The sequence below is a fragment of the Xiphophorus couchianus genome, chromosome 24 (genome assembly GCF_001444195.1).
Source record: "Xiphophorus couchianus chromosome 24, X_couchianus-1.0, whole genome shotgun sequence".
NCBI classification, from domain to species: domain Eukaryota; kingdom Metazoa; phylum Chordata; class Actinopteri; order Cyprinodontiformes; family Poeciliidae; genus Xiphophorus; species Xiphophorus couchianus.
Window position 1 is genome coordinate 1653278 of NC_040251.1, and position 13813 is coordinate 1667090.

Here is a 13813-nt window from a genome sequence, read left to right on the forward strand (position 1 = left end):
TTTTTGTTTGCTAATGGGGTCTGGAGTTTTGAGAATATCACTATCGAGTTTTTACATAACTTATTGCTTACCTTTTAAAAGGCTGAAGAACTTATTATTTTTGTATTAAGGCTTATTAATCTTTTTTTTTTAAACACACAACTGTTTTTCTCTACATCACTGTTGTTACTTTTACCAGAACAGTCAGTTCTTGTTACGATGTTGTCATGTTACGCTGTATTTTGCTCATTATCACACTCAGTGACCAGGCTATTGGCGACATCAACAATAAACAGGTGACAAATAAACAACTCATTATTGCTGCTATCTTTAGACTCTAATAGGCTGGGTGGAAATATTGGATTTTTCAGGAATTTATAAGTGATGCTCCAGCTGATATTTCCCACTTGGAACTTTGAGAATTCTCTAGAAATGTGGCTCTCATGGTGGCAGGATGTTGGAGTAGCTCTGTTACGTCCGATTTGTTTTTTCCTGTAGATTTTTGTTATTTTTTTTCCTTTGCACATTTGAATAATTATTCAGTCTGATTTTGGATGCTGTGCATCTGGCAGGATTTTTTTTCTCATGCTTTTGTTTTCACCTTTGGACAATTAACATGATGCGCAACCGTGGCAACAAGGTGTCTTCAGTTTTGATTTTTTAAATGTTTTTTTTTTTTTTTTACAACCTGGAGCAGGTGATTATCATCTCAAAAGCTCAATACCGTGCCCATTCAGCTACACACAGATTTAAAGAGGAGCGGCAAAGGCAAATGAGGTGGATTAGCAGGGTTTGCCAACAACTGATTGTGTCATCCAGGACATGTTGCTGCAGAATATAATTTTTGCTGCTCAGATATTGAGCTGTTATCAAGTCACGGCAGTCAGTATGGGGTCACACAGCGACAGTGTCTTCAGTCAGGGGCCTCTTCAGACCTGCAAGGCTGACTGCAACTGCTTCCTGCTCACAGATTTAGCAGGAAATCTGTGAGCTGTTAAAGATACTTTAAACCACAGCAGCCCGTTTTATGTTACTTAAGATTTGTGCCAGATTCATCCACACCATCATCCATGTGGCTTTTCAATAGCACACTGTTAACTCCTACTTCAGCTACTTTAAAGGAGGTTATGTAGAAAAGCATGAATACATAATTGAGTGTTAGATTGTTTGATGCACTTAAGCTTTCTTACAGTACAGAACATAATTCCAACCAGAATATGATTCCTCTATTTTTCAGTTTTGCTTTAGTGAACGCCTTGATAAAGAAACCTACATGTCGCATTGAAAAGTCAGCTAAGTTTAGGCTCCTTTCTGAGCACCAACAGGAAGCCATCTACTCCTTTTCTTCTTTTCACCGCCGCTATTTTAGCTTAATGTGTTCCCATCACAGCTTATGTGCACTACCTCCAACGCAGCAAAAAAACAAACAAAAACAAAACAACAACAAAGGAAATATACAGCTCTGGTTAAAAGCAAAAGAAAATCATGACGAAAAAGACTGACGATAATGTTAAAGAGTAAATACTGACTGATTTAAGAACATGACTGCATTACAGCTGAAATAATAGGAATCAAGCATCGACTGGGATTTGTCAGTGAGATTTGTCACATCCATAACTTCTGTGGTTGGTAATCATTTTGACTTCCTGTCAGAAGATTTTAAACTGAACCACGTGGCGAATATATTAAAAAAAGTTGCATTTCACTTCATTTAATCTGTAGAATTTTTTTTTCTTCATAAAAATACTGTGTCAGAGCATTTAGGTTAAAAATGGAAATGTATTCAGTTTTCAGAATTCTGATTTAGCCTCAGGATTATGGTTTTCAAGTCACAATTCTTGTTTGTTAGGGACTCTAATCATCCGTACTGCAGGTGGCGCAGTCCAAAAATTCAATTGTCTAGGGCGCCACCTACTTGTAGGGGTGGGAACAGGTAGCTGCTGTAAGGTGAACTGTATCTTTTACAAAAGATAAAGTACATAAAAGTAGCAGTTATGTGTAGCCATGACTTTTCTCGTGTGTTGTGTTTTGAAAGTGAAAGAGGAAAAAAAGAGAGAAAAAAAAATGAAACAAGCTACGCTTCCCATTGTTTACCACTCATTTGATTGACCTTGTCCTTCAGCTGTGAACTTCACCTCTTTGGACCCCACACAAAAGAAGTAAGTACCGGGTTGAGGTGTATAAAACATTTATATTTCCCATGTTTCTATATTCATATGTTCAGCTTTAAAATATGTGGGGAAGAATGTTGTATCATGATTTTGTGGAAACGCACTCTCTCTCTGACGCGGCTTTTCCGTCGACCTCCAGTGATAGCCTCGGTATAGCTGCGCCATAATTATCTCATTTTATAGTAAGTATATGTAATATTTGAAAAAAAATCACTCTCAGATTTTCCTTTCGGCCTTGTAGTTGATTTTTTTTTCAAAGTATTTTGAGAGTTAAGTGTTTTAACATTTTTCTTAATATACAGTTTAGCAAAAATGGCATTAGCGAGCGGCTCTCGTTGTCTTAATGAGCTGAAGTTAACATATGATTTGTAACCTGAGGAGTCATTTTTTTCACCTATTCAACATTTGGAGTGGAAGCTGTGTCAGATACTAACTTCAGTGTTTTCCACATGAAAAGCTACCGTAGGTCACTTGTTTATAAAATAATCCTGAATCTCAGGGAGACACATTTAAAGTACATATTTGAAGTTTTTCCTTAGTTGCAGAATTATGGAGCAAAATCCTGGCCATTTTATTTGTCTAAAAAAAACACAAAAATGTAATGACAATAGCAAAGAAAGATAATTTATTTTAGCTTGTTTTTGGTATTTCATTATTTTAGACTTAGACTGACTTTGTTGTCATTTTCATGCACAGGGTGTATACAGAACGAAATTTCGTTGCATACGGCTCAGGACAATGTTTTGAGGTTCCAATGTTGTGAGGTTACTCCAGAATAAAATAAAATACAGTATAAAATATGAATATAAATATGAATATAAAATATAAAGTGCAGGACTGACAGTAAAATGGAAGTTATTTAGCTCTGTACATGTGCAAGGTATGAAGTGGAGACCAGAATTTTAAGTGCAGTCCAGTTAAGAGTTCAGCAGTCGGATGGCAAGTGGGAAAAAGCTGTTTCAGAACCAGGTGGACCTGCACCGGATGCTGCAGAACCTCTTTCCACAGGGCAGCAGGGAGAACAGTCCATGGTGGGGGTGTGAGGGGTCACTGATGATGTTTCGGCCTCGGGACACGCAGCGCTGGGATGAAATGTCCTGAATGGAGGGAAGGGGGGCCCCGATGATCCTCTCTTTTACTTTTAGATGTATAGTTTCCTAGTCAAGTGTTCTTTTTTTTTGTTTTTGTTTTTTTGACCAAGGATTCACCTTATTTTTCCAAGCTGAAGATTGTTATTCTGTTCTAAATTTGTTTTTGACCTTCAGTTTTTTATTTTTTCCCAATTTCATGTGAATTTATTTGGCATGAATGAGGAGAGAATAATAATAGTATTAATGAACAGAATGAGTGGCAGCAGAAGACATGTTTGGTTTTTAGAAAGCACATTTTTAAAAGCCAAACAAACAGGTACAAACCTATCCTATCTTTGCTCAGCTGTCGGCAAATTTGCTGCACTTTATTATATATTCACATATATATAACACCAATTTTTATGTATTAAAATTGGTACTATAAAATTTTTTGAGACTGAATTTTGGGTTTTCATTATGGGAGCCATAATCATCAAAATGACAAGAAGTTAAAGCTTGAAATATTTCACTGTATTTGTAGTAAATTATAATAATACACTAATCTCACTTTTAAAAACTATTCAACTGTTTCATGAGGCACAATATTTTCTTAATTGTAACTGTTACAGGGAAGCTTGGTGTAGTAATGACAGCTGACTGCTTCTGAAAGACGCTGGTTAACTAAGATACACATTCAAAATAATTGCATTTAAATACTGACATTGTAGCAACGGAGCTGCAATAAAAGGCGTCTCTTTATAAAGCCGTCCACTCGTTGGGGGTGAGGCATGGCCCGGCTTTCTGCTGTGTGAAGATAATGCTGGATGGCAGCATTTCAGGGCTAAGCCGCTCGAACAGCAGCCGCTCTCTCTCACGCTTTTGTACATAAACAACGGCATGACGGAGGAGCACGATAGAATAACACAATTGCTTACAAACTCAGTGACTTAATGTGTGACAGGACTCCCATCAGGCAGCCCGCTTCCACAGGTTGTGATGCCGCCGCTCGTGACAGCCGCGGCGTCAGAGTGCAGATGTCAGAGACACTCCATCAGTTAGCGGTAATATCTGATCACACCACACTGACCTCTGGGAAATTGAGTCTTTAATCACGACCACTCGAGATCCAGCCTCCCAGTGAATCAGCATTCCTGAGATGCGATCTCATCTGTCTGCTTCGACTGCCAATTCGTTCAGTGAGGGGACACTGTCTGACTTTGCGGCATGTAATGTCGATGTGATTCTGATTGGTGGAAACGGGCGTCTCTGTTTTCAATGTGGAAATAGTAAGCAATGTCATTTAAAGGGAAGCTAAAGCTAACGGCTAGTCTGAGACGAACTCAATAATAAATTGAACTTTGAGTTCAAACTGTAAACTTAAATAGCACCACTGTGGTTATTTTATGGACACACACTGTAGTCCCTTTTTTACCGGATGATTATTTACACAGGAAATGAAGGTAGGAGGCGGCGCGCCACCAATGACCTTCCTATGAGAAACATTGTCTCTGGTGAATGTACCTAGATTCAGTAAAGATCTAGTACAGCTCCAATGCTTAACAATACTTTAGATTAATATGCGTGTCATTTCCTGTTGCCACTACAAGACAAATATGTAAATAAGTACACACATCACTTTTATGTCAGCTTTTAGTTAAAAATGAACAAAAGCTGTCTTGGCTGCTTGCTCATGTTATAGCAATATTTCCCCTGGAAAATGAATAAAAGTGGTGTGCTCATGGTTCAATGGCTGCAAATGGGCCTTGGAATAATTTTTTGCAGCCACAATTGAAAAATTACTTCTGGACCTTTTGGTGGTGTGTACACATTTTAATTAAAGCCCAAACTCAGGGTAGTATTAAACCACGCAAACCTCTACACCTGAACAAAACAATGATGTGCATTATGACTATATGTAGACTTAAACACAATCAGCTTTATTCATTGAGTTTGTGTACACAGAAATGGAATTAGACTTCAGTTTCACTTTGCTTTCAATGAAAACATTTTAAATGTAAATATATAAAAATAAAAGGTTTTGTGAAAACACTGTATACAGACTGTTTTTACAAAAAGCAAGAAATGAATAATAGTGTAAAAATGCATTTATGGCATTTGGTTTTTGCAAATAGCGCTCTGTAGTGCAGACCTGGAGGTAAAAGTTCAAACAGTTTGTGTCCAGGATGTGTGGGGTCTGCAGGGATCTTAGCTGCCCTATCCCCATGTACTAAAACCTGTACATGAGAAAGTTAACGGAAATAGCAAAAATTAAAATTACTTCCTTAATTTCACAAAAAAAAAAAAACAAAAAAAAGGTTTGACATTAGCTTAAGGTGTTTTATGTCTGAAGAAAATGAGGGTGAAAACAACCCTGTGGGACACCAGTGCTAATGGTTCTGGTGCAGGAGAAAATGCTACAGGTGCTCAATGGACTTCATGACCGCAGATGTCATGATGGTGCGTTTGAAGCAGGGGGGGAAACGAGACTACTTCCTTTATTACAAAATAAGAGTCTCAAACATAGTCAGAGGGTGTAAAACACTTTCCTTCCTGTCTAATTCCTATAAAAATAGCTCAAACTTCACCAGATAAATTAAATGCTGATGGTGATTGGATAAGGAGTCACGAGACAGATTTCACCATGATGGTACGTTTTATATATCGTTAATTAATAAGCTTAAATTTGACTTGTGAACACCAACTACCTTCTTATTGTCCTGAATTCTTTTATAGATAATTAGTTTTGTCTATTCTCTCCTCCAGCAGAACATGAGCGACCATTACAGCCCCACTAATGAAAACAAACTAATTGGCTCATGGGAGCATTAAATCATGTTTCAGTCTGGTGAGAAATGTCTCCTTACAGCAGAGGAGACTTCCTGTGAGCGTTCAAACGTCCTGGTTGGTCAGCAGGAGAAAAGATGTGTCTCATGTTTGATCTGTGGATGAGCTTTGGTTCAATCAGACTAAATGATTTCCCTGTTATCGACAGATCTGTTCAAGTGTCCACTTCACTGGCGAAAATAAATCATTTCTGAAATCACAATCCTGACCTTTGGGGGAAACAGAATGGCCGACGCAGTAACAGGAAAGGAATTAAACATGGCTGCAACCAAAAACAACGTTTTCTTCAGATTAGCTTTGCGTGTAATCTTTCTGTGTGTTTTGTTCCACTCATGCGTTAACATGGCGGAGCATGTGCATCAAGAACAACATTAAAAAGTGTTGAGGTCACACTCATTTTCCCTGCGTGGCACTCAAACATGCACTGACACAAAGAACCAAAGTAACAGGATTTCTTTGCCTTAGACTGGAAAGTGGCCGTTATCTCCAAAGGAACATAATTTTTCAATGACACATACTAATGACTTTTATTACAGCAATCATTGTTATCACCGCTGTAACTAAGTAATTGTTGCCACAGGGACAATGACGACCTGATGTTCTGAATGTAAGTTAGATATTGATTTAAACTGATAGACTGTGGTGATCTAAGAAAGTAGTTCTTCAGCTGTCCATTGCTTTCCTAGGGAGGTGGGACTCTTGAAACTGTTAGTACCGCTGAGCAAACGATCAGAGTTTGGTCCTGGTTCAGGATTGGTTTAATGTGTCTTCTGTTGTAGATATTTCTGTTGTGGTAGGTCTTGAAGATGTAGTCTGTACAGCAATAATCTCACCACAAAGAAAATAATTTAAGTTGAATAGAAGTGGATTTCTTTGCACTCAAAACAATCTGTCTTTGCTTTAGGATTAACAATACGACTGGAGGCAGCAACCCAAAGCTGATGAGAAGAGGTCATGACAAAGGTCATACTAATAGAGCAACAGATGGTTCTGGTGGAGTTAGCAACTTAATCTTCAAGGTGACCACAGGTGGCGTTGGTGAATATAAAGTTTTTTAGGTAAGAAAATCTATTGTTTCTTCTTTGTTTTTAGTTCTTTGTGTTCTCAGTCTATATAAAACATCTGCTATCATCCCTAAATCTTTTTTTAGATTTAGAACTGATTTCCATGATAAGTAGCTACAACAGTCATTTGTATTTTCTCAGTGTTTAAGTCGACTGAATGATGGGTTGTGAAAATAAGTATTTTAACTTCCATACCAACATTAGCATTAGCTTAAACAGATATTTAGGGCTTGTCATTCTGTGACAAATTATCTATAATGTGTGACTTTTGGTCTATTCTACCAGATTTAAGTGCTAATTTAAAAGTCAGCAGGCGAATTATTCCTCAGCTTCAATCAAGCACACTGCAGACATCTGTCATGGCAGCTGACGGGGTGTAATTCCTTAAAAAATATATAATTTTCAATGAACTGTTTTTTTGGTGTGTCATTGATTTAGGGAAGAAAGGACCTTGCAGATATTATTCCATAAGGCGGAAAAATATAACTGTTGTCTGATTGGGTGTAAATATGTCAGGTGAGATGAGCGAATCATGAATGTTATTCTTTGACCTTGGAAGTTGCTCTGGGTTTGGGGATGACCTTCTGCTCGCATTAAGTGTTCAATCTTCTCATTCATTAAAGTGGGAGAGTGTCACGGTTAAACCAAAGGCCAGTCGATGTGGGAGCGCTAGTATTTTTGTTCATCTGACCCCACCGGTGAGAAAACATTGCCTCTGTGAAGAATAAAAATAAAAAAGAAGCCGTCTTCACGTCTGTTAGGGTTTGTTTTCAACAACCGCAGGTGATTTTACTGACCTACATCACTGCTGATTTCTCAATTCAGATCAAAAATTCACTTTGAAATAAATGAAGATAGCAGCCCGAAAAAAGAAATCTATACATGGACTGTGTTTGTAGCCCTCACTGTAGGGGGTATACTTTCTACTTGACCCATTCTCAGTTATTGAAGCAAATTATTTAAAGGTTTTATCATTTGTTGCTGGAGTTCTGCTGTCAGTTTGCTGCATTTGGTCTGTTTTAACCTTTTGCTTTGTATCTCTGTGTGGTAGCCTCACAAAACACAGCAAAAAATAAATAAACTCCAAGTGTAGTCAATACAGCCGGTAAGATAATTGGCACAGAGAAAGTGTTTTTTTGTTGTTTTTTTTTAAATTTGGCAAACTGTGAGGCAGGTAAGGTCACTTTTAAGGAGGTAATTTGTTCCTCTCTGTTCTGGTAGGTGGTACAAGGCTCCGAGGGCAAAGTGCAATAGATTTTTTCTGTTTTGCACTCAAGCTGCCAAATCCTCCACCGCTGATGTAAGAGCTGACTTCATCCACTTCCTGTCAACGCTTCATGGGGGGAAGCAAGAAAAAAGCCCCAGATCTTAAGGTGTGTACTTTGAAGGTCTTTCGTGTCCCTAGCTGGACTAGCTAACTATTTTCCTTCAAAAATAGTTTAAAAATGTACGTGCATCAGACTCCCAATGTAGAGAATGGTGACAAACACAAACTATTTGTAAGAATAACCTTTATATGGTGTCCCAGAAGGGTCAACAAAAAGCAAAAGTCCACTGAGTGTCATCAGTTTTCTGTCCAACATTGTTTTCTTCTCTCATGTATAAACGACCATATTTGTAGGTCAAAAATCAATAACGTCCATCAGTGTGTTGTATTTCTTTAAAGCAATCTCAGACAAACCAATTTCTTCTCCCCCACTGCTCTCAGTGAAAGAGAAAGCGAAGCAATCTTAAGAATATTTGTGCTGATTCTTCCTTCACTTCACCTGTTCTAACCACGCAGCCCAAATATAACAAGTTCACGCCCGTCCTCGCTCTCCTCGGCCTCACCGCTTTCTGAGAAAAATGAGTCAACAGAAGTCGTGAGAGAAAGCTGAAATATGTTGAGCTGGAGCAAAAGAAGTTGTTTTATGAAAGACTTTGCACAGGTGCTAAGTTCTACAGATAAAGGAACATTAACATTAATTGTGAGGTTGTAATTGACTGATAACGACACATTGTCTTATAAGTAAAGGTCATTATAGACGTTTGAACATCTACAGTCCAGTATGGCAAACTAGAGATAATTGAAAAGATAAGTTATATAAATGAAGCTACGACATTAAGTCCGATTGGATCTCTACGAGTCACCACGGTCTGGTTTTGCTGTTGACTAGCTACATAAGTTGTTAGCATCAACGAGAACAAAAACTACTAAAGTCAGATCTAGCTTGACTTTTTGAAAGAATTTTTATTTAAATACTTTTTAATTAAGTAGTTTTCATTTTCATAATGTGTGTCTATACTTGTTAGTCTGCTGCGTTTCAGCAGACTAGCTAAAAAAAAAGTCACCAAATATTACAATGATCTATTAATGTACATAAATCCAAAGTATTTTCTTGCTAAAGTTAGTAAAAACAGACAGCGAGTGAATAACCTGCTATTTTTCCCCCCATTTTGAGCAAATTTATGGCGACATCACTGCATGCAAGGCGTCATATTACTGAGAACCACCTGCAAATCTCCCTTCAAATAAATCCAACTGTTGATTTTTAATTCTACGTTTGCCCAGCTGTATTCGATTTCTTTATAGAAATGTAGCTGACGAGGTTTGCAAAATAATCTACTGAAAAATTACTTTTTATCTGGTCGTAGCAAAAATGTATGAAATAGAGCTGGATACCTTTAACCATCTTTTTATTCTGTATAATATCAGTGCTTGATAGAAGCATGGTGTGTGTTTTACGGGGGTGTAATTGCTTTGCAAGGCCTGTTTGCATAGGTAATTAGTGCTGACAGACATGGGTCTTTTTCTGTTTTTAATCAGCCGCCTGAATGGCAACGAGGGAAGGAAATTGCTCAGAGTGATTGTGGTCTATCATCTCAATTTGTCACAAACATCCTGAAAAAAGTAAATACACAGAAAATGTATTAAAAAAACATGTAAATTCAATCTCGCAGAAATTATGCGATTAAAACGCTTTGCAGCTTCTGTGTCGGCCAGAAAGTCGAATGAAAAAATTAGATGAAAACAAGAGGAGCTTTTTTTTCTTAGAGGGATTTTTGTAGAAACCTAACTCACAACAGGAAAGTGACGACCAGGTTTGGTGATTCCTCAGGGCAAGTCGCCGCCTTTTCCTGCCATCCAATCTGACATGTTTGTGAAATCCTCTTAAACTGGGACAACCAGTAGAGAAAATTGGCATGATGGGGAAACTTGTGCTTGTTTAAAAAAAGTAAATGTATGTGAGTGAGAGAGTGATTTTGGTCTGATACAGCTACAAGATGCTGAGGAGGGACATACAGTCCCTTCCAAAAGTATTTATACCCCTTTAAGTTTATCAGTTTATTAATTTAAAACCCTTATAAAACACCCAGTGTTTTAAAAAATATAAAACACCCAGTGTTTTATAAGGGTTTTATTTGTTTATATAGGAGAAAATAAAGATGAAGTGGAATTAAAACGATTAAATAACTGTATCTGGATAGTGTTGGTAGTTTCCTTGGTAAAAGTACAAAGAATAAATAATTGTTTGATAGTTGTGTTAACAGATACAATCTGATACTGTGAGTTTAAGCTTGGTGTGTTCAACATAAAACAGGAAATCAAATAATTGTGACAGTTCTTCATAACTGCAGTGACATTTGTGAATAATGTTTTTTTCCCTCCCTCTATTTTTATGATCTTAATTTCCCCGTCACCTTTTTGAAATCCTTTGCAGTCGGATTAAGATTAACAAATTGCACAGCTTTAGTTTCATGGATGGAAAAGTTTGTGACTTACAAACGCAAGTCACAGTTTTCGGACTTTTCCATAATCACTATAAAATAACGCTCGTAGCATGACAAATTTGGAAAAAAGCGAAACAGATACGAATGGTTTCGCAAGGAGTCGAAAGAGTTTTATAGAAATTGGATGTAGAATCTTTTGGGTCTTCAGTAGTCCAACAAAATGTTTTTAACCGTGCTTTCAGGTGTTAGATAAGTGTGTTGTTATTGGGGCCATAAAGAAGGCCAGGGTCGCTCATTTGACTGGGTTTATCGCGCCCTTTAAGACCTCGGCCGTCATATTGTCCACATTGGCCCGTCGCCACTAACTTTCATTGTCTTAATGCTACAGGCGAGGAAGAGTAACTGCCCTCGATAAAATACACGGCAAAGATAAAAGAAGGATGCTGACTTTTAACAGCCGCCCACCAGGGTTGTGAGCTTTCCTCCTATACTTCCTAAAGTTCCTGGTGTTTGACTGCCTTTAAATAAAACCACACCATCTCTGCAGAGAGAATAATATGATCTATTTTCCCCCACATTCACTCACCGGCCCCAAACGGCGCACGCCCGGCCCCTTCGCGTCTAGTCTAAATAACAGCAGCTATTAATCTCGCCGACACTTGAGGCCTGATTGGATTTTCCGCGCAGCTCGTCTTGACACACCGCAGGATTTCTCATCTATTCAGGCGTCACCTTGTCAGATATTTATTTATTTGCTCGCTGCATACCTGCATTCAGCACCTGGGAGCTGCCTGATGAATGGGGAAAAAGTGCTATAAGACCTCGCTTATCAGTCGCCGGATGGTCTGAGGAGAGAGACAGGTGAAGGAAATGAGACAATTACAGGAGGTCAGGCAGAGCAAGGCCTGGACGGAAATATGGAGCTAAAGCTGGTTTCAGTTGCAGTGTTTAATAATTATGTAATGTTATTACAAGTTAAACTCTGTTACATTTCATTTTGAAAAGTGTAATCCACACAGGTTTAACTTACCGGTACTTTAAATCTTCTCCAAGTCACAAGTTTTCAACTAGAATGTCTTCAGAGTTAGCACTATTGTTGTGCCTCCGACAAGAAGCAGGAAGACTTTGTTGTTGTCCATTTATTCTTGCCTGATAAGCCTCCGGTCACTAGGTGGCACCAGTGTTCAAATTCAAGGTGTCTGTGGATCCTTAAAAAGTCTTAAATTAAAAGTAAGTTGGCCTTAAATGTGTTCAGTTTTCTGTCAGGCAAAAAATTGAGTCACACGCAGACATCGTTGTGTTGTGACTCACTGCTAACATACCATTGCTAGCTAGCTGGCTTTTTTTTTGCATCTACCATGGGTAAGTGAAAATTTAGTGCCAGTTGTCCAGATGATGTTCATATATTTCTTTGGAGACACAGGTCTTAAATCTTACTGTGTTAAGTGTAAAAAAACTCCCCAAAATTCCAGTGAATGATTTGATTTTCTCCTTTGAGAATCTTATAGACTGAGGAGTCTTGATTAAATGTTACTTATTGAGCTAATAAGTAAGATTTGAGACTGAAAGCAATAAAATGAGCTCATTTTATTCATTTGTTTTGATAATCAGCTAGTTTAATGCTGATTATAAGTGGTTTATACAGATATATTAAATATAATCAGATTTTCGATAGTACTTTTTGTGAGTAAATTATATCCCAACACCAAACAGCTCCCCCTTCTGGCTGGAGGGTTAATGTGTTCTTTAGAAATCAGACTATTGCATCGTTTATCTCAGATTGTCTCAGTGGTTTAAAGATTTAAAGTGTTTCTAAATACACATTTTAAGAGTTTGGGCTGGAATTTAAACAAACTGCAGATCCTGACAATGAAAGACAGAAAAAATAAAAGTTCAGATCAGGATTACAGTCATTTACTGTAATGTAGTAAGATTTTCATAAACAGATCCATTGCATTCTGGACCATTTCATAAGCAGTCTGTGGGAAATGAGATGATCAGTTCGATGTCCTGAAAAGCACGATACTGAAGTGTTTATATGTGAATAAGAATGTGCAAGGTCAGCTTTTGTGTGCTGCACCACTTCACTATTATAAGCTATTTGCTAGTCTCTAGTTATGAAACATTAGTAAAATACATCAGATTGTGGCTGTAAACTGACAAAATATGGAGGTATTTTTCCCTGAAACAATCTTGTGATTGCATTTGAAAATAAAAACCCTTGTGTTTGTTCTATACACTCTGCATTTTGTGTCGACAAGTTCACAGACATGTCGGACAAGGACAAAAACAACGTGAGGCTGTCTCTCTAAACCCAGAAATATCATGTCTGCAAAGCAAGCCTCATGGAAACGGCCTTGTTATTATTATTATTATTATTTTTTTTTTGCATTCAGCGCCGTGTTTCCTTGTCAGCAACACAGAAGCAGCCAAAACAATCACTCCTTCATCTGCCGAAGCTTTCCTAAGCCGCACTGAGCGAGCCAAATCAGACGGGAGGAAGCGGCAACACAGTAGACGGAGGCTAAGCCTGCCTCAGATTTTCAGAGACACGGCGGCGACACGTCGGGAGCTTCTGGGAGACGGATTTAGAGCCGGGATGTAAAAACAAAACACAGAGGGGAAAGGGACAAAAAGCCAACAAGTTAAGAGGGAAGTGGAGTCGGAAAGTATCATAGTAGAAATGCGCACAGCTTGATGCGAGTGTGAGTTCCCCACAACACCTTACAGTGGCTAATGACGGCTCTGTTGTAGCTCCACACGAGGCCTTTACCGTCTTTATTACAGAGGTCAACTTGTGAACTAAAGCAGAAACAAGAGCAATAAAACTGCTGGAAGCTAATCGGAGCCAGTCAGGGGCTAAAAAGACGTTTTTTTTCTACTGGCCAGGAAAGGAGAAGTTCGGCGGTGGCAGCTGGATCTCTCCTGGTTTGGCTTTTTAAAAATGGGGCTTATTCAGCTCATGCTGGGAATT

The 13813-nt window shown here is 38.2% G+C and overlaps 1 long non-coding RNA gene across 1 annotated transcript; it reads left to right on the forward strand.

Annotated features, from left to right (window-relative positions):
- The first annotated feature begins 6714 nt into the window (after nt 1-6714).
- Nucleotides 6715-8498, forward strand: LOC114140317 (uncharacterized). Its single transcript, XR_003594554.1, has 3 exons — nt 6715-6857; nt 6969-7122; nt 8350-8498. It is a non-coding gene; the product is annotated as an uncharacterized LOC114140317 (long non-coding RNA).
- The last annotated feature ends 5315 nt before the right edge of the window (nt 8499-13813 follow it).